Genomic DNA, 19,052 nt, shown 5'->3' on the forward strand with positions numbered 1-19,052 from the left:
AAGGATCAGTCTCCCTTAAAGTGGATTGAGCACAGCATGCACGATGACTGATGCTGTTCACACAAGAAATCTGGAACTCATTCCTCATTCCTTCCTCAGCTGGACACCTCTATTCAATCTCTTACTGAGTCCTGCTGCCTCTGCCTCTTCACACTGAGGTCCACCTCTCTCCATCTGCATCAGCACAATTCTAATCCAAGCCATCATCAGCTCCTGCCTGGAAAAATGCTGTTTAACCTGTAACAGCTCACAAGCTCACAAATGTGCAAGTTTAGTTATATAAAATAAAGTTTCACATAATAATATTTATGCTTATTACACGCAAGTAGTCTGATACTTTCTACTCCATTCAAATTTTTTTTTAAATCCCAGTTGTGATCCACTCAATTTCAAGACCAGCCACCAATGGCCCATCACCTACGCACTGACAAATAGAGGCCCGGTGGCAAACAGGATTTAGAGTCTCAGAATTTACAATCTTACACTGTCTCGATTCAAATCCCAGCTCTGCCACTTACTAGCTATATGACCTTGGCCAAGTTGCTTAACCTCACGGTCTTGGTTCCCTCATCTACAAAGTAGAGAAAACACCACCTCACTGAGATGTTCTGAAGTTTACATGAGATGAGGAGGGAAAAGAGTTCACAGCACAGTGCTTGGTCTACAGCAACAAATAATATTAGCTGCTATTAGTGGTGATAATATTAACAAAAGCCTTATACCCCTAAAGCCCTTCTTGATCCCCTCCAATGTATTCTCTTCATAACAAAAACTCTGTATCACCTTTCAAATAAATGGCTTATGATCACTTCAAAATCCTTAACATGTCCTCAAGTCCTATGTAGTTGGGTTTTCCATCCACTAATCCAGACTTATCTCAAGCCGTTGTCCCCCTCTCTTGCTATTCTCTAGCCTGTCTCCACCTTCCTGCTCCATAGGCCCCAAGCTCCTACTGATTTCAGGGCCTTCACACACACTGTGCCCACTATCTGGACTTCTACTCTTTAGCCAGCTAATGCCTCACCTTTTAGTTCTCTGTTTAAATGTCACAACTTTGTCTGATTTGTTCTCTGCCATAACCGGGTACATGCTGCTGAATGAATAATTTCTTATTTTTAATACAGAAACAAAACAGAGATTATCTAGATCAGCAGTCTCCAACTTTTTGGCACCAGCGATGGGTTTCATGGAAGACAATTTTTCCCCAGATGGGTGGTGCAATGGTTTTACGATGAAACTGTTTCAGACCATCAGGCATTAGAGTCTCACAAAGACTGTGCAACCAATATCCCTCACATGCACAGTTCACCACAGGGTTCACACTCCTATGAGAATTTAATGCTACTGCTGATCTGACAGGAGGCAGAGCTCAGGCAATAATGCTCACTGGGCAGCCACTCACCTCCTGCTGTGCAACCCAGAGGTTGGGGACCCCAATCTAGATCTTCTTCCAAACACAGCCCAGTCACCTTTTCCAACATATGTGGAACAATGCCACTGAGCCAAGTATTCAGAGAAAATTTCTTGGACAGCTTTTCCAGAGCCTTGAGGGGCAAAAAAGAGGCCAGCTCATCCCTCTGGAAGTCAAAAACATACCTGCCACAACAGGCCAAAAAAGTGCAAAGATTGGCAACTATAAACATGGCCAATACAGACGACCTACAGTAATGAAAACACCTTGCCCTTTGCTTTCATTAGCATGAGGCACTACAGAAGAGTGTTCTGAAAATCATTTCTCCTAACCCTGGAAACCATCTAAGTGGTCAGCAATCCATTTTTACCCAATAACTTAACTATGTAACAACTACATCAGACAAGAACGGCACATTCACGTCCTCTAACATCCATCATGCACTTTCTAACATTTCTCAAATCTAAAAAGTAAAACACTCTAGCCTTTCAGAATCTAACATTCTATTAACTTATTAATGCTAAATTTAGATTCCTGTTACGCCTGCATTTTTCTATATTCTTAGAAATAATACCATTGTTATCATTCAAAATAAAAGTTTGATGACCTTTGGAAGTTGCCAATTCATTCACTAGTGCTGATAAACGATGAATAAGCATTTTAAAGCTTCCTACACCTCAATTTGGAAATAACTTCTGCTCTCTGCTGAATGCACATAATTTAAGTTTTGATAGTTACTACTTGACATTTTTGCTTACAAAATCATACAGGAAACAAGATGCTGTGGCTTTATCAAATTATATAATTTTAAAGATAATTTATTTAAAGGAAAAAAAACTTTTAAAAACCTAAGGTGAACACCTGATCATGAAACCAGGTCTACAATAGTTCATGTAACAGAAAGTCAGAAGATAACTTTCTATAAAGTTCCATGTGTGCAAAAGAGCTGGAATTTTATCTACCTCAAGTCAATGGACAATGTTGTGTTTTAATTCTCAATGTAGAAGGGTACAATAAATAACACTGCAAACTTTTTTTTTTAAAAAAAGGCTACCACACTTTATCTTCATTGAACAATGACAAATGTTCTTCCTACAAGTGTTAGCTGTGCCACATGATACACTAAGTGCCATGAAAACACAAATAAAAGACTACCTTCAAGAATATAACCTAGATATGTTCAAAATGAGAACGACGCCTCTAGGTAAAAAAGATAATAATAATCATTATAATCAATTTACACAGGAGTGTGGATATCTGGAAAGGTATTTATTTGAAGTAAATCTTCAAACAAAAACTACTTTCCTGGTCAGTTTTCATTTAACCATAATATTCAATTAATGAGAACAATTATTTCACAAACAGTTCTCTGTTAGTCAAGGAGTGTGTGTGTGTGTGTGTGTGTGTGTGTGGCCGGCCACAAGTGGTGGCCAGTGGACATCAGGAACGGTGCATATGGGCAAGTTCCAGCCTTTTTATAAAAGCAGTGCCATGACCTGCAACCCAGTCCATTCCTCAAAACCTGCCTTCTCCCATTTCTAGTGGCTACTGGGAATTTCCACCTTTGCCTCCTCACTGTTTCTGCCTAACATCACCTTCATCAACCTGTCAATTATTTTCACCTCACTCAATTTCAGGGCAGGATCTTCAATGACTCAGAAGACAGGCAAATTCCTCTTACTATGACATCTTTCCTAGCTCCCTAAGCCCAAGCTTCAAAATCCCCTAAGCCAGTCAGTTTCTGTTACAATATACCTAAGATACCCAAAGTCTGAGTGTTCTTCTGAAATTAGGTGAACCTTATATTCAATGTTTCAAGTGGATGGCAAAGATCCAACAGTATCCTGTGTCTATACCTTTGACTCTCCTTTAAGGGTCTTTATTTTAAAAATGATTTTAAATTTAAGGTGGAGATTTCCATAAGAAAAATTCTTTCTAAAGACATGGCTCTTCATCATTCTATAATTCTGAAAAAAACTTAACATCAAAAAGTCTGTGGAAACTTAATTCAGGACAGTGATTTAAGACAACATTCTTCCCAAAGTCCCAAGACCCGACTCGCCTGCCAGGAGCGCCTGGAAGAGTAACTCCGTGACCAAGTTGTTATTTTCTTTAACCGTTTACAGGCTTAAATATCATAACTGCTTAAACATCTGTGATTTGATAATCACATTTTCTAAAGTTATTTCTCTCAGCCTTAGGAAAAGCCTTAAGTATTATTGGGTAAGGTACACCGACAAATATATTTTGAAAAGGCTGAATGAAAATGGGAAACAAAAAAAAGTTTGAACTAAGGTAAGTAGCAGAGGAGCTTATAGCAACACCAAAAATGACGACATTGTTAGACGAGTAAATAACCTGGCAATTTACATTAGAACTGTTACGTAACTAAAGATACCACTGCTTTTTAAAAAATGGGGTGGGAGGCAATCACTACAATTATTGCAGCTCATGATTATTACAACATCATGTGAGGTCCCATACAGGCAATATTTTTCATTGACTTTTCCTAATATTAAAAACCATATAGTTAAGTCATGGACCTTTTGTTATAGTTGCTGGATCTAAATCCATATTTGAAATTATGAAACTAAGGTTAAGCTTAGAGGAGAGGAGTCTGAACTGTTAGAGAAGTTTGAAAAACTACTTCAGAGATCAAAAATAAATGGTGTTTTACTTCCCAAACGAACAAATCCAACTTTGATAATTCTGGGTCATAAGTTTAGAAGAGCTTGGAAGTAAACACAGGAACAAAGATGAGAAGGAACATAGGAAATCCAAGCTCCAGAACCAAAACAAGACTAACAGATTCCACTGTTATACCTTTTTACTACAAAGAATTTAAGAAACAATGAAGTCTTTTATTTGCTTAACATATTTGGCTGCCACTTGATTCTGAATAGGATTGTTATCTGTTATGAAAATGTGAACTAGTAACTAGAATTGGTCCACATCAATAAAGCTTATTCACTGAATACATATTTTCTGTCATGCATTTGTCAGTCACTATTTGTTAAGCAACTTTGGGGTATGATTTAATATAGAATAAGTCATATCTATTTAAAGCATACAATACAATGACCTTTAACAACTGTATATGTGCATAAAACCACCACCACCACTCCAACCAAGACAAAGAAATTTCCATCAGTCCTCAAAATTTCACACACCCCTTCCACCAAGGGCAGTGACATGTGCCCTTCCCTGTGCTAGATTCCAGGTAACCAATAATTTGCTTTAGTGTCACTATGGATTAATGAGCATTTTCTTTTTATATAAATGGAATCACACATTAGGTACTCTTCGGGTTTCTCTCACTTAATGATTCTGAGGTTCATTCATGTTGCTGCATACCTCAGATGTTCCTTTATATTACAGAATAACACTCCATTACATGGATATGCCAAAATTTGTTTATCCATTTGACTCTGATGGACTACTGTAATAAAGACGTACCCTTGCATTGTTCTCAATTTGGGATTATTGCAATAAAGCTTTGATGAACATTTGCATGGACATATAATTCGTGTTTCATTTTTCTTGGGTAAACAACTAGGAGTAAAAGAGCTGAGTCATATTACAGGCACATGTCTAACTTTTTAGAAATTGCTGAATAGTTTTCCAAAATGACTGCATCATTTCACCTTGCTACCAGCAGTGTATGACAATTCCAATGTATGGCAATTAATGAGAATGCTCTACATAAGACGTGTCCATCTCTTTGAATGTGAGGACTGTTTTGCTTCATCTGTGGTGGTAGATAGCATGAAAATCATGCATGGACTTTTTTTTTTTCTTCTTTGTAGCTCGTCAGCTATCGTTGTTAGTGTATTTTATCTGTGGCCCAAGACAATTCTTCCAATGCAGCCCAAGGAAGCCAAAAGGTTGGACAGCCATGTTCTACATTCTCATTAACCCTTGGTATTGTCATCTTTTAAATCCTGCCTATCCTAATATGTATGGTGGTATCTCACTGTGGTTTTACTTTGCATTTCTTGATAAATAATGGACGTTGAGCCTCTTTACATGTGCTTATTAGCCATTTGTATATCTCCTTTTGTGAAATGTCTAATTCTTCTGGGCTTTTTAATTCTTATCAAATTCTACCGTAAGAGCTAGTTGAATTCTGATTAGGACTGCAATGAAAATATAGATCAATTTGGGGAGAACCAACATCTAAAAAACTGAGTCCTCCAGTATATAAATAGGGCATCTATCTTCATTTACGTAGGCATTCTTTATCTCAGCATTATTATGATCTTTTTAGTAAAGAGGGCTTGTGAAGCTTTTGCTAAATTTATTCCTCAGCATTTAATGTTTATAGTTACTGCAAATAGAGTTGGGGTTTTTAACTTCATTTTTTTTTTTTTTTGCTGCTATTGTGTAAAAACAAAATTATCATTTTAAATATCAACTGTGAATTCTGCAACCTTACTTCATTTGCTTACCAGTTCAGATAGCTGTTTGTGGATTCCATAGGATTTTCTAGGCACACAATCATGTAATCTGCAAACACAGACAATTTTACTTCTTTCCCACCTTTATGCTTATTTCTTTTTCTTCCCTTATTGCAATGACTGAATAGTGAGAGTGGTGACAGTGGGTATCCTCATCTCATTCCCATATAAGGAAAGTGTTAAGTATTTCACCACTAAATATGATGTTAACTGTAGATTTTCTAAGATGAGCAACTAATGGGCAGAGAGGCAGGTGCAATTGTTACTATCCCACTTAAGGCTCCCACAAGAAAGAGGGGAGGGGAAAAAAGCAAAGAATGAAAATTCCCCCAACGCATAAAATTTCCCAACTCAGCCTCCTCCAAGGTTTGTCTACACCAGTTTCTAAATACTTACACCTCAGATACCCCTAAAATCCCACAATCACAGGCTGAAGATAAAGAGAGAGTTGTTATCAGGGAGCACAAGTAAGGACATAAAGACTTTTCCAGAAACTGTCAAACGGCAGCTAGCTGCTCTAGGGATACCTATGGGTGGGACAGCACAAAATATTAACAGCACTTTATAACTTGAGGACTCCACTGTCAGTTGAGCATGTCACTTTACATCTCTGTGACAATTTTTTTTTTTCTGGCAATCTAGGAACAAGAATAGTACTTTTGGGGGAGATCCAAATGAAATAATATATTTAATCTTCTTAGGACAATGTCTGGCACATAATGAGTGCTTAATAATCATCAGCTATTATTTGAATTTGATGCTAGAAATGTTTTTTGAGTAGCACAGGGCAGCACTGAAACTGTAGGGAAAGAAATACAAGACTCCACTACTCAGCTCAGTGCCCAGTATTGACACAGCATTGCTATAACACAAACAAAACTGGCTAACTGGTTTTCAACTTTTAGAATAGACAAATAATGGGAGACTTAATTGTAACTATAGCATAGAATGTAATATTATTAACCTTGACAAAATAAAACAGGCTGGGAGACAGAATCAGGGAGAATGGGAATAGTATTTCCACACAACTTACAATGTGCAAAGTCAAAAGGCACTGCCTTCAATTAATGAGACAAGAAAAAGAAATCGAAAAAAAATGTTTAGAGCTGGAGTTGCAGAGGTGATCAAGAGTAGAAGTGGAATTAATAATAAGATTACAAATACACGTGGGGGGACAGTAAAGGAAATCATCGTCCACAGTAAGTCAACAGATAATGTCTTAGGTTGATAAAATGAGACATAAACATCTTAGAAAGACAGAGGTATCCACCACAAAAATTAAATAGCAGAAATCAGTAAACATTGCACATAACTCTGAAGCAGAATTAGGGGGTGAGGTGTAGCAGATAAGGTTGTTCTCTGTACAAAAAAAAAAAAAACCAAAACCAAGAACATGTATTACTTTGACTAAAAACAAACTTAAAATGTTTAAATAGTAAACAAAAGTAGCAAAACTTAGTTAAATGTAAATTGTTGATAACTTGGTTGCAAGTATTACTGTAACTTTCTAGGAGTCTTCAAGTAGAAAAGGCATTTGATAGAGAAAATTTTGAACTGAAATGATTTTAACAGAACTAAGAGATGGAAAGAAAAAACATACAGAAAGACATCTTGTTTGGGTATGATGTTATACATACTATTTAATACTGGCAAATACTAATTTAAATCAGTTAAAAATTTAAGGGTATCCTCCAGAAAAATGAGCTGTTGAACCGTCAAATCACTAAAGCACTGGTTCTCCGCCTTACAGAATCTGATGAAATCTATTAAACTTCCACCAGAAAACTAAGCAAATAATAAAATTTTGCATTTGCCTTTAATGGAACTGATGAATAATGGATCCTCTCTTAAAATTTATTGACCCTCCTTATACCCCTTGATCTGTAATTCTTTGCTATCCTGTACTGAATTTCCAAAAGGAACCATTTATACTCACACTCTCTTCCCAATTTCATTTGAGCCCGCTCAAACAAGCCTTTGCCCTCCACTCCATAGAAACTATTTAGTGAAGCTCAACAGCTTCCACATCACCAAATGGCAAATGTTCAGTCTTCTTACACAGCATCTCAGCAATATTTAACAGGTTGATCATTCCTTTCCTGAAACCTTGTCTTCACTTGGCTTCCAGGATCCTCTAGTTTCTTCTTTGCACACACTCTCTAGGTGAACACATCTGGACCCACAGTGGAGACATGATTACTGCACAGACTTGCTACACACTCTCATATTCGTATCTGGTCCAATGTTGAGTTCTCTCTTGAATTTCATACTCATACAGCCAACTGCACACTCAAATTACTACCTGTATGTCTAACAGGCATCACAAATTCAGTATGTCCGAAATCTTGGTTGCCACCCTCATCACCATCACTATGCCTTGTTATGATATTTATTAAAATATTAGCATGGTAAGATCTAGCTAATTTTTATTTTTTTTTTGTTTCTGCATTCAAATTCTTAACTATAAATACTATTACTTCATAATCAGAAAAATGCTGGAATAAATAACTATAAACAAACAAAAAATGTGCCCTGGTTAAAAAAATAGTTCACATTTATTTTGACTGAAATCTCCCAAAGATTGCCGATTACGTTTTCCCCCTTTAGAGTAGATATTTCCTACAGACAATTGGTTTGTCACTACATGGTAAGGCTCTAAAACTTAACAGATTCTTCACAATAAATTACTAAAGAATAAATTACATTTTATAGAAACCTAAAATAAAAAGAAGACTTGGTGTTTAAAAAAAAAATGAGAGAACCCTGCTATAGGAAAATGAGGAGGAAAGACCCATCAAGGCAAGTCTAGCCACGTGAACAAGGGCAAATGCGCATGTGTGAAACTGAACAGACAGCCTAAGCAGGCAGCTCCCACCCTATCTGTCTCATGAAGCTCTTTGAAAAATATGAAGTGTTGAACACACAGAATTATTAAGGACAACAGGAAATCAAGGTTTAGGTTATTTTAAGGCTACCAGCAGCCCTGAATAATCAGATTAACGCTCTATTGGTATCATCAACTGTGTGATCTCCGTAAATTACCTGGCTTAACACTTCCTATAATAAAAATTCAGTTAAGCTTAATAAGTATCTCAAGATAAAATGAAAATATTAAAATTGCACAAGTCTGCCCAAAATAACTGCTAATTTCACAGACCTAAAGAATTTCCAATTAAAAGAGCACATTCATCCAGGATGACCCGCTTCTGTTACAGATTAGGAAACTACAGCCTTGAGAAGGGCAATAATTTAAAGATTGAAAAGCTCTCTGCTCCCAAGTCCAAATATTACATTTCAATTCATGTTACACAACTCAAGTGGTATGTAGGGGAGGAATAGGTAAAACTGAGGAGGGATGGAAGAACAAGGAGTACAAGAAATACCCCAAGTATCCTGTGTGTGATGAGAACGAACGCTATGACATTTGTGGAACAACAAATTTCCCCTTATTAATCAGTATTTGGTGGCTTTTTTTTTTTTTTTTTTTTGAGACAGAGTCTCACTCTGTTCACCCAGGCTGGAGTGCAGTGGTGCAATCTTGGCTCACTGCAATCCCTGCCTCCCAGGTTCAAGTGATTCTCATGCCTCAGCCTCCCAAAGAGCTGGCATTACAGGCGAGCACTACCACACCACCACACCCAGATAATTTTTTTATTTTTAGTAGAGACAGGATTTCACCATGTTGGCCAGACTGGTCTCGAACTCCTGACCTCAGGTGATCTGCCCGCCTCGCCCTCCCAAACTGCTGGGATTACAGGCGTGAGCCACCACAGCAGGGTCTGGTGAATTAATTTCTAAATAACACTGACTAGATTATATAACCAATCTCATGCATCACTGAAAGGAACCTGACACTAAACTGTGCTCAACTTAAATCATCAAGGTCTATAGTTATACATACTACATATGGAAAACTAGAAGAAAAGAACGCTAGAAAGTATTTCACTATGAGTTACTTTCAATATAGAGGATTAAGCATCCATGTACTATTTTCATAATGAAATAAAGATTCTTCAGATGCCATCTGGTTTTCAAACTGTAAAAATTATAACCATAATTCATATTATTTAGGAGGTGAAAGCCCTAAAACTAGTTGATGGCCAAAATGACCCCCTATAGGTTTAAGAGTTGACACACACAGTATGCACAGTAACTGAAAAGACAAAATAAACAAAAAAAGTGCTCTTCAAATTCCTAATTATACACCAACTCACAATAAAAATGAGTCAAAAAGGGGGGTGGGGGGAGGTGCTTAAGAGTATAAAAAGAATGTTAACAATTTTAATTAAATAAAGCAGAAGTTACCGTACAGCAATCAGTATATCACATGAATCACAAATCTGAAACTGTTTTATTCAAGTAGAGATACTAAATTGAAATGCCTTATTTAAAAACAACCAAATCCAATAATCCCTAACAGCCACCATAGGGCCACAGTTTCTCAATATACATAGCTAAAACTAAAAACGTAAGTCTATTTTTCACTATTTAACTTGAGAGTCAAAATAATTATTTCTAAAATGAGGATTTCCAAGCTACAGATTTTGCACCAGTGATCTCAGTAACTACTTTTCATTATATGATAACCACAAGATTCAGCCAAATAAGGAACAATATGTGGCCTATAAATAAAGCTGAAATATATCTCAGTTTAAATAGCATTTAAGGAACTACTAAGTAGGTAAATACTACTGCATTTATCTGAGACAAAAATTACATTGGTAGTATAAGTCTTTCTAAATTCTATCCAAAAAAATAATACCAGTTCAGAAGCCTATTCTGGCCATTTATCACAGTCTATTTGTTACTCTCAAAAAGAAACAACCATTGAGCAATTACTTTGCATTTTGTAAATTTACAACACTCAAGTGTTTAGGATTTACATTATTTGTCTGCCTGTGTTTCACAGCACAGGAAGCACCCAAACCTGGGATTGAGAAGGAACAAGAATGAAATATAAAAGTGCTTTTACACAGTGACCATACTTGTAACAACACACACAGGTGTCCCCCTTATCTACAGGGGATACATTCCAAGAACCCCAGTGGATACCTGAAACTGCAGATAGTAATGAACCCTATATATACTATGCTTTTTCATCAAGTACAATAAGAGATTAATAATAATAAAACACAACTATAACCATATACTGTAATAAAAGTTATGTGAATGTGATGTTTCTCAAAATATCTACTGCATTTAGTATTTTTGGACTTCATTTGACCACGGGTAACAAACTGCTGAAAGTGAAACAGTGGGTGAGAAGCCTACTGTATATCAAAATTGCTAAGAGAGTAGATTTAAAGGTTCTCACCACACACACACACAAAGGTAAGTGAGGTAATGGACATGTTAATTAGCTTGATTTAATCTTTCTACAATGTACACATACAGCAAAACAGAAAAGTTAGGAGTACTACAAGAATACTGTATAAACTTAAGGTGGCATTAATTTTGAAGTCTGAAAAGAATGACTAATAAGCTAACCACGGTACAGCTTTCCTTTCGAGGAGTGGAATCAGTGTGTAGAGAAGGGAAGATGTTCCTGTTTGTACTCCTGATTCAAGAATTTGGGTTCTAAAGAATCCTGACCCATCTAGCCAATGAATTAACCGTTCTATCTGAGCCAGGTTGGCCTCAGCACTCGGTGCAAGCCACATAGACCACAGGTGGGTGTGCACTATCGACTGAGGGACAGAGTAGTCCTCTTGGTATACACATAATCAGAAACTACAAGATATAATTATATGTTCTCCTCTCCCTGAAAGGAATAAGACAATGGCAGGTAACTTTTGAAATGTTTAAAGTACTGAAAAAATTTCTTTCTTTTATATATATTTATTGGCAAAATTGGCATTTTCAATTTTTAAATAATTTTTAAATAAACCATTGATTTGATTTGATTGTAAAAGTGCTACTTGATCATAGAAGGAAATGGCATATAAAAGGAAAAAAAGTCACCTAAAATTCCACATCCAAAGACAAGCATATTTTATTTTTCTCCTCAGAAGTTTGTATCTATGTGTAGTGGTGGCTAGTAGACAAGGATGTCACCGTTAACTGCACAATACCATTCACCCCCTCACTTTCTAACCAAACCCTGATTGTGCTCACGTATCTCTCTCAACCAGAGGCCATCAACTTCCCAGTAAGCAGACCCCAGTCACAACCTAAGATGAATCACAATCCATTTATGCCAATCACAGCTGTGCTATTCCCCTTGACCTTGACTCATTTAGGCACTGGCTGGTGTGCAACGATGACCTATGAAGAGAGGAGAGAGGGATAGGGTAGCATCTACTATGAGGCTTTAGGGGAAAGTTTTTCTCACTGATAGAAACAAGCTAGGAAAAAAAAAAGTGTCTCTTCTTCCAGGAAACTTAGTCATATTTTCTTGTGACACTTGAACTTGTGGCAGCCATCTTGCAACCATAAGAGGAACTTGCCAAGGACAAAACAAGGACATTGCCTTTCCATTGACTGGATTTTTAGACACACACACACACACACACACACACACACACACACTTCCTGACCTAACTTCCCCCTACTAAAATCTATTTCTCTCTACTCTTATTCACAACTAAGCTTCTCAAATTGAGTTGATACAAGCTGTTTCCTCCACTAACCTACGCATTCATCATTAAACATCCCTAAGGCTTTCCTGATTTCCCAAAACTTAGGCTTCTAACAGTCTATGGTTCCACAGCATGTTTTACTATGTTGCTACTATAGCATGCTATGGGAATGGTTTGCCTATTAGACTGTAACTTCTGAAAAGTTCATTATTGCCAATATCTGGAAAAGTTCCCAGCTTACAAAAGCCTAAATATTTGTTTCATAAGTTAAATGTAAACCAAATGCCTAACATGTAGGAATGCCAAAAATACTGAAATGAATTTAGCAACCCTATTGTCCACATACACCGAAAGTTAAATATGTGTTTGTGTGAGTTTGGGGAGAACAGCAGCAGGAACAGGGAGAAATGAGAACAAAGGGCCTTAGCCTTGAAACTTAAAAACACAGTTCTTCCTCACTCATCAGAGATTAGAGAGCTGTTCCAAGCTAATTCAACAAAAAAGAAGAGGCTGTTTCCACACTGGCATGTGAGAAGCAGTGGTAGCACAGCTCTCTAGAATCTCAGCTCCTCCGCTATTTGTGACCACTGTTGCCAACCTGCTCAGAGAAGAAAAGGCGGCCCAGCCCTTCTGGTGTCTGGAAAAGATAAACTAGTCCAAAGACAGGAGGCCCTCAGAGACAAAATACACTTCAAAATACACCTACAGCTTGAACAGCACTTGTGACAGTCTTTTACCACAAAAAGACAGCGAAGTAGGGAAAGTTAATCGTAACTACATGCTTATCCCCAAGTAGCATTTCCTTTGACTTCTCTGGATGACAACTGAAATTGAAGGCATGCCAGCACAGAACCCGAGTCAGCTGGGCAAAATGCTTTTTACTTCAAGAGTCTCTTGCTAACGTGAAAGAAAAAAAAAAAAAGATTACAAGAGCCAAAAGCTTTTTTTTTCTTACTTCTTTTAACCTGCATGATGACTCTTACCTAGGTGAGTACCCAGAGCCAGGCCAAAAAAATACCTCAGAAAAAGAGTCGATAAAGAGACATCAGGTACGCTGGAAATTGAAGAGGTCTGCGCCAACATCAGATAACCACTGTACGTTTTTTAAAATAATATTTAAATATAAAATACACATTAATGAAATCATAACCTAATAAATCATTCAATCTTTTATAGTCACACATTTTATAACAAACTGATGGATGAGCCACTGCACTAATTTAGCTGACTTCCAAAAGACGCTGGCACACTTTAGAAAAGAAATAAGGCATTAAGTATATGAAGATATCAGTAAAGAGGAAGTTGGATGGATAGGACCATCCAATAGGACCCTGAGGAGTTCACCTCCTTAGGACAAAAATACCTCCCTAGGGTCCTGGAGGCAGACAAGTCAATAAAAAGAAGAGATAACTGGAAAAAAGGTGTGCAGGGGGAGGGAGGGACACTTCCCTTACTATACTATTTACTCTATAGCCTTGGAGGTAGGCTATTACTAATGTCCAGGCTACAAAGGAATTGAAAGCATTTTTTAGTGTAATTCCACTTTAACGAAGGATGGGGAAGTAGAGTGCAACTGTCCACTATGACCGATCTGATCTAAAAAAATGATAAATTTAAAAAGTGAAAATAACTTTACCTGATAGAAACTGGGAATAATTAGGGGCCAGGCACAGTGGCTCATGCCTGTAATCTCAGCACTTTGGCAGGCAGAGGTGGGTGGATTGCTTGAGGTCAGGAGTTCGAGACCAGCCTGGCCAACACGGTGAAAACCATCTCTACTAAAACACAAAAATTAGCTGGGCATGGTGGGGGGAGTGCCCTGTAATTCCAGCTACTACAGAGGCCGAGGCAGGAGAATTGGTTGAACCCAAGAGGCGGAGGTTGCAGTGAGCTGAGATCACACTACTGTACTCCAGCCTGGGCGACAGAGTGATACTCCATCTCAAAAAAAAAAAAAAAAAAAACTGGGAATAGTTTGTTACAAAAATATTAACTTGAACGATGACTTTCCTAAGGCATTGAGAAAAGTGTTTACAATTACTTTTCAGATAACATGATCTACACAAAATTTCAGCTATATTAATGTAACATTTTCTAAATTGTGCCGGTATTGAGAAAGGAACCAGCTGCCAGCCAATTTCACTACATGCCCACTGTGCTCCTACACTGGTCATTCTTCTTCCTCATGTTTGCTTCAAGACAGCTTTTATTTTTCAATGAATATTTTCTAACCTGTCCCTGATCCTAAATAAAACGAAGAATCTGCCCTAGAGGAGTGATGATATTCAAAGTATTAGACGTATAAGACATTTAACATCTAGAAAACCAAATTATATTGTGCTCAATTCAATTCTAAGCCAATTATGGGTAAAAATAAGTCACAAGTTTTATGTCTATCTTAGGAGATGAACTAGAATTACTTAATTCCAGCTGCTTTCTCAATAATCACACCAATGATAAAAAACAAAGTAGAAAGCTAAATAATCAAAAGAATTTTAACTCAGTGTACACTTACAAGGTACAATACACGATGTTCTCTCCTTTAATCTGTTAAACATTCCCAAGTTTCAAAACCACAGAACTAGAATGAACACATATCATACCACCCAGTTCAGCAACCAACAGTTTATTAAAGAAACACAGCCAAGGTATATTCAGTGTGCCATAGGAGATAAAACAGAAAGACACAGATTCTCACCATCAGGAAACTTACACTCTGGTTCAAAGAATGGTCAATAACACAACCTTTCTGAATTACTAACAGGTACAAAAAGCTATATGATAAATACGTCCGTTGTATTCATATCCATTTCATGGATAATTTTTCTGTATTAGTATGGGCATATCATCTAAAGAAAACATAATACTTAGAAGAAACAAATTGGCATACAAATTTACATTCCAAATGTTTCCAACAAACTGGATAGGGCCCAGGAATATGTACTGAGAAGCTAGTTCTGTTCCAGTGTTAACAAGAAGGGAGGGGTGGACAGGTTACTAAAGCTGCCAGGCCACAATGACAACTACAACATGGAAAAGACTAGCCAAAGAATAGCAAGTGTTTTGATTTCGTAAAAGCCAGTTTCAATTAACTGGTTAGTGACTACCTCAAGCACTCTGCTGAGACTAAGATTCCTTTAAGTAAAAAGCTATGTCCTGTGTTCCTTGCCCTCAGAAGTTGAATGTGTGTTTGAGATGGTGCTACTGACTTAACGTTAAGAGTGTTCCCCGAGTTGTTTTCCCAGTAGCAGCAACCTGCGCTGCACTCCTCAGTCTCACTTGTGATCAATGGCGGCGAATCAGCTCTCAGTAGCTACGAAACATTGCTGTGTAACTAAGTACTTCCCTGATTCTGAACAACAGATAGTAACACCTAACACTTATTGATGTTTCTCATACAGCTGGCACTGTTCTAAACACTTACCCCATATTAACACATTTAATCCTCACAACAATCTCTCTGATAAAGATTCTACTATCACCATCCCTGCTTTACAGAGGAAACAATGAGGCACCAGTTACCAGGCAGAAGGGCTTGCCCAAGGCTTTAAAGTGGGTGACACAACCAGAACCTGACCTTCAGCAGTCTGGCTCCAGATCTACTTTTAACCATTCTGCTTACTGCTTCTTTTGTCAACTGTACAGTGATCAAACCCAGACTTCAGTTATATTAATGCACTGTGTAAGTCAGGTGCCTGGGCTGCAGGCTAGTGTGACAAGTCAATGTTTTATCTGCAGTCCTGAAATGTTTACTCCCTCCAAGGGGTGTGGATTCTGGCAAACTGCACTCAAATTACCCATACCTTGGCCATCAGTACATTACCTCATTTGACATGTATTTTAAAACAAAACAATCTCAAAAATCATCGTTCCACCACATAAAATAAATCCTGTTTAGAATGCTCAGGGAGTGCAGGTTTTAGGGTTAAGACAATTCTCTCATTAACAGAACATAAGTCAGAAAATTAGAAGAGGTGGTGATTCCTAAAATGTAAGTCATAGAGAGATCAGCACAATGAAGAGAATCTCTGACACGTGGTAATTTTAAAGGGTTTTGCAACTGTTATTCTGAGCATCATCTCTCACAGTACAGGTGTGTAGAAGCCACATGGCACATGAGATTTAACCGAACAGTAAATACCACCCTCACTGCCGCCACCCGCCACCAGCACTAGCAGGAGGTTGATATTCAGAATAAATGCTACTTTCCAAGGGATTCACTGAATCTGTCGTCTGATTAATCTTCATTAAGCAAGTGTAAGCTTGGCAAAAAAAAAAATACAAAAAAAAACAGACTTCGAGGAGCGACAGTACAAAGTAATTTTTACAGAATGTGTGATATACATATTACACACTATATACATACTACACTCCAATGTGTGGATCATCTTCGAGTATTTCCATTGCACCTTTTTACATTTCACTGCACTTCAGATAACAAACATTTAAACAAACCAACCAGTGAGCTTGTCTCCAAATTCAAAATACAGGTTACCAAATGAAATTCTGTACTTTTTGTATTTCCATCCCCAATATCAACAATGTAACAAGAAGTTTACACTCAAACTTCTAATCTTTAAAGTAAAATATACAGACAAGAGAATTACCTATAAAATAAAACTTAAATGGAATATTAAGGACAGTCTGAAAGAACTCTTAGGAGGAAACCATAAAAGAACAAGCATTCCGGTTGCTGAAAGAATGTTATTGACAGTGGTTAACAGGCTATGTTGCCCCAACAACAAAGGGGTGGAGGGCATGCACGTGCATTATATAATATGAATGCGCTATTGTTAGTCTGTATTTTTAAGTTTAATGTCTTTCTTATATTAAATAGAAGGTTTTAAAGGTTTTAATATAGTCTTTCCACATGAAACTCCTTGTACCCCACCTTAGAGGCCCTAATACTTACAATATTCATGATTTCTAATCTCCTCTAGTCCCAGACATAAAGGAACAAAATAAATATAAAAATTTATATTTATATATAAAAAAGTTTTTCCTAATATAAAATGTTTTAAATGAACTATCATTAATAGGAATCATCATTTTTTCCACCAAAGGGTCAAATTCCCAGCTCTATATTTCCCATTCCTAAACTTTGTTTGCAATGAGGATTCATAAATATTTGGGCTGTGTGCTCCTTTTTAAAGCAAGAAGCAATGACACCAGGTGTAAAGGCAGTAGTGTCACACAATCAAGACAATGAGACAGGTATTTATGGTTGGCCATTCATTAAACAGTTCTTTCCAGACTTGACCCAATGAGACCTGTTAATTCCACCCATACTGTGCTTACCCTCCTCTGACTCCTGAAACTTCTTGTGTATGCATGAAAAGCCAAGGGTCTTGAGAAACAGCAAGTCCCCTCTGTGTACTCATAACCAAATTTTTATGAAGCACAAATTAAGCTCACTGCTTGAAATTTATAGACCACATAACAAAAACCACAAAAAGGAAACTAAGTCCAGTAAGAGTAGCAAATATTTTTGTTACAATATTTTTTATTGGGTTACCCCTAGCTGCAAATTTCTTCCCCAGTTTTAGCTCTCTCCAGCGCAAATTTCTTCTCAGACAGCAGGTCACGAGACTCTGGGTTTAAACACCGCCTCAGTGCTATTGGCCACTGCCTAAGAGTGCTCTTCCACTTCACCCACTGATAAGCTGGATCAAAACAACCCCAGCTGGGTCCCCTTCAGCCTTCTGAAGCAACCCCTCTAGAGCGCTCCTTGGCCTTTTATAGTGGAGGCATGTGATGAGAGTATCTGCACCAGCTGTTTCTAATTACCTCTCAAGCTGGGGCGAATGACTCAGCAACCCAACTTTTTAAAGAGTCATCCTACCTTGTTAATCAACCAACATACTGAATAGTAAACCACTTGATAGAACCATAGGTTAAACAGCAATACAAGATTCACTACACCAAAGCCACCCTACTCCAAGCTGACTCACCAGGAGCCTTTCTTCCCTAACCTTCCTTAAGATGTCCAAAGGCAGAAGTGGCAAGTGCCTTCAAGCCAAGACCAGCCCAGCCCTTGCACCACTACCCAAAGACCAGGAAGAAGCAAGCCTCTTCCCATTTCTCTGCTTGGCTATGTGAAGCGCTCAAGTGCTCTGCCACTAACACATCTGGGATTTCCACCCTTTATCCTTCTGAACTGCATTCAATACAAACCCTCTGATGTAAAGTGTGTTCAAATATGTGACCAAATTCCCATAGCATCCTCCATGGGTAACAGTCCATACCCCTATACAATTTTCCAAAAAGCAAAGCATCCTACAAAACATTCTTTGTTCCTCCAAGCGTGACACTGTAGCTCGTTTTCCCCATACACGTTCTTTCACAATTACTACTACACTTTACCTGGAATCAAAACAAGTTTAACGCAGAAGCCTCACTCCATAAAAGCATTCCGCACAATTCTACTCAATGACATGAAACTGCCGTGTAAGAATGAGGAAGCAACGGCACTCGTGTTACATTACACGAGCACAAAGCTGGTGTCTCCAGAATCAACGCCCACTCTCACCATATTGTGCGAGGTTTAATTACAACGCGTGGGCAAAACTCCAACAAAGGGAGTCCTGGGATCTCCGGTCCCCAAAA

General features: G+C 37.7%; 1 protein-coding gene across 2 annotated transcripts in view; it reads right to left on the reverse strand.

Moving 5' to 3' along the window:
* Window positions 1–19,052, reverse strand: part of BACH1 (BTB and CNC homology 1, basic leucine zipper transcription factor 1) — a 167,888-nt gene that overhangs the window by 28,226 nt on the left and 120,610 nt on the right. Inside the window, exon 1 of one of the 2 annotated variants that reach the window (XM_011999788.1) lies at window positions 18,976–19,052. The exons of the other annotated variant lie outside the window; for it this stretch is intronic. The gene's annotated coding sequence lies outside the window, so the exon portion shown is untranslated. The remainder of the gene's footprint in view (window positions 1–18,975) is intronic. 2 annotated transcript variants of the gene reach the window in all.

This window comes from Mandrillus leucophaeus, unplaced genomic scaffold, assembly GCF_000951045.1.
Source record: "Mandrillus leucophaeus isolate KB7577 unplaced genomic scaffold, Mleu.le_1.0 Scaffold600, whole genome shotgun sequence".
Lineage (NCBI taxonomy): Eukaryota > Metazoa > Chordata > Mammalia > Primates > Cercopithecidae > Mandrillus > Mandrillus leucophaeus.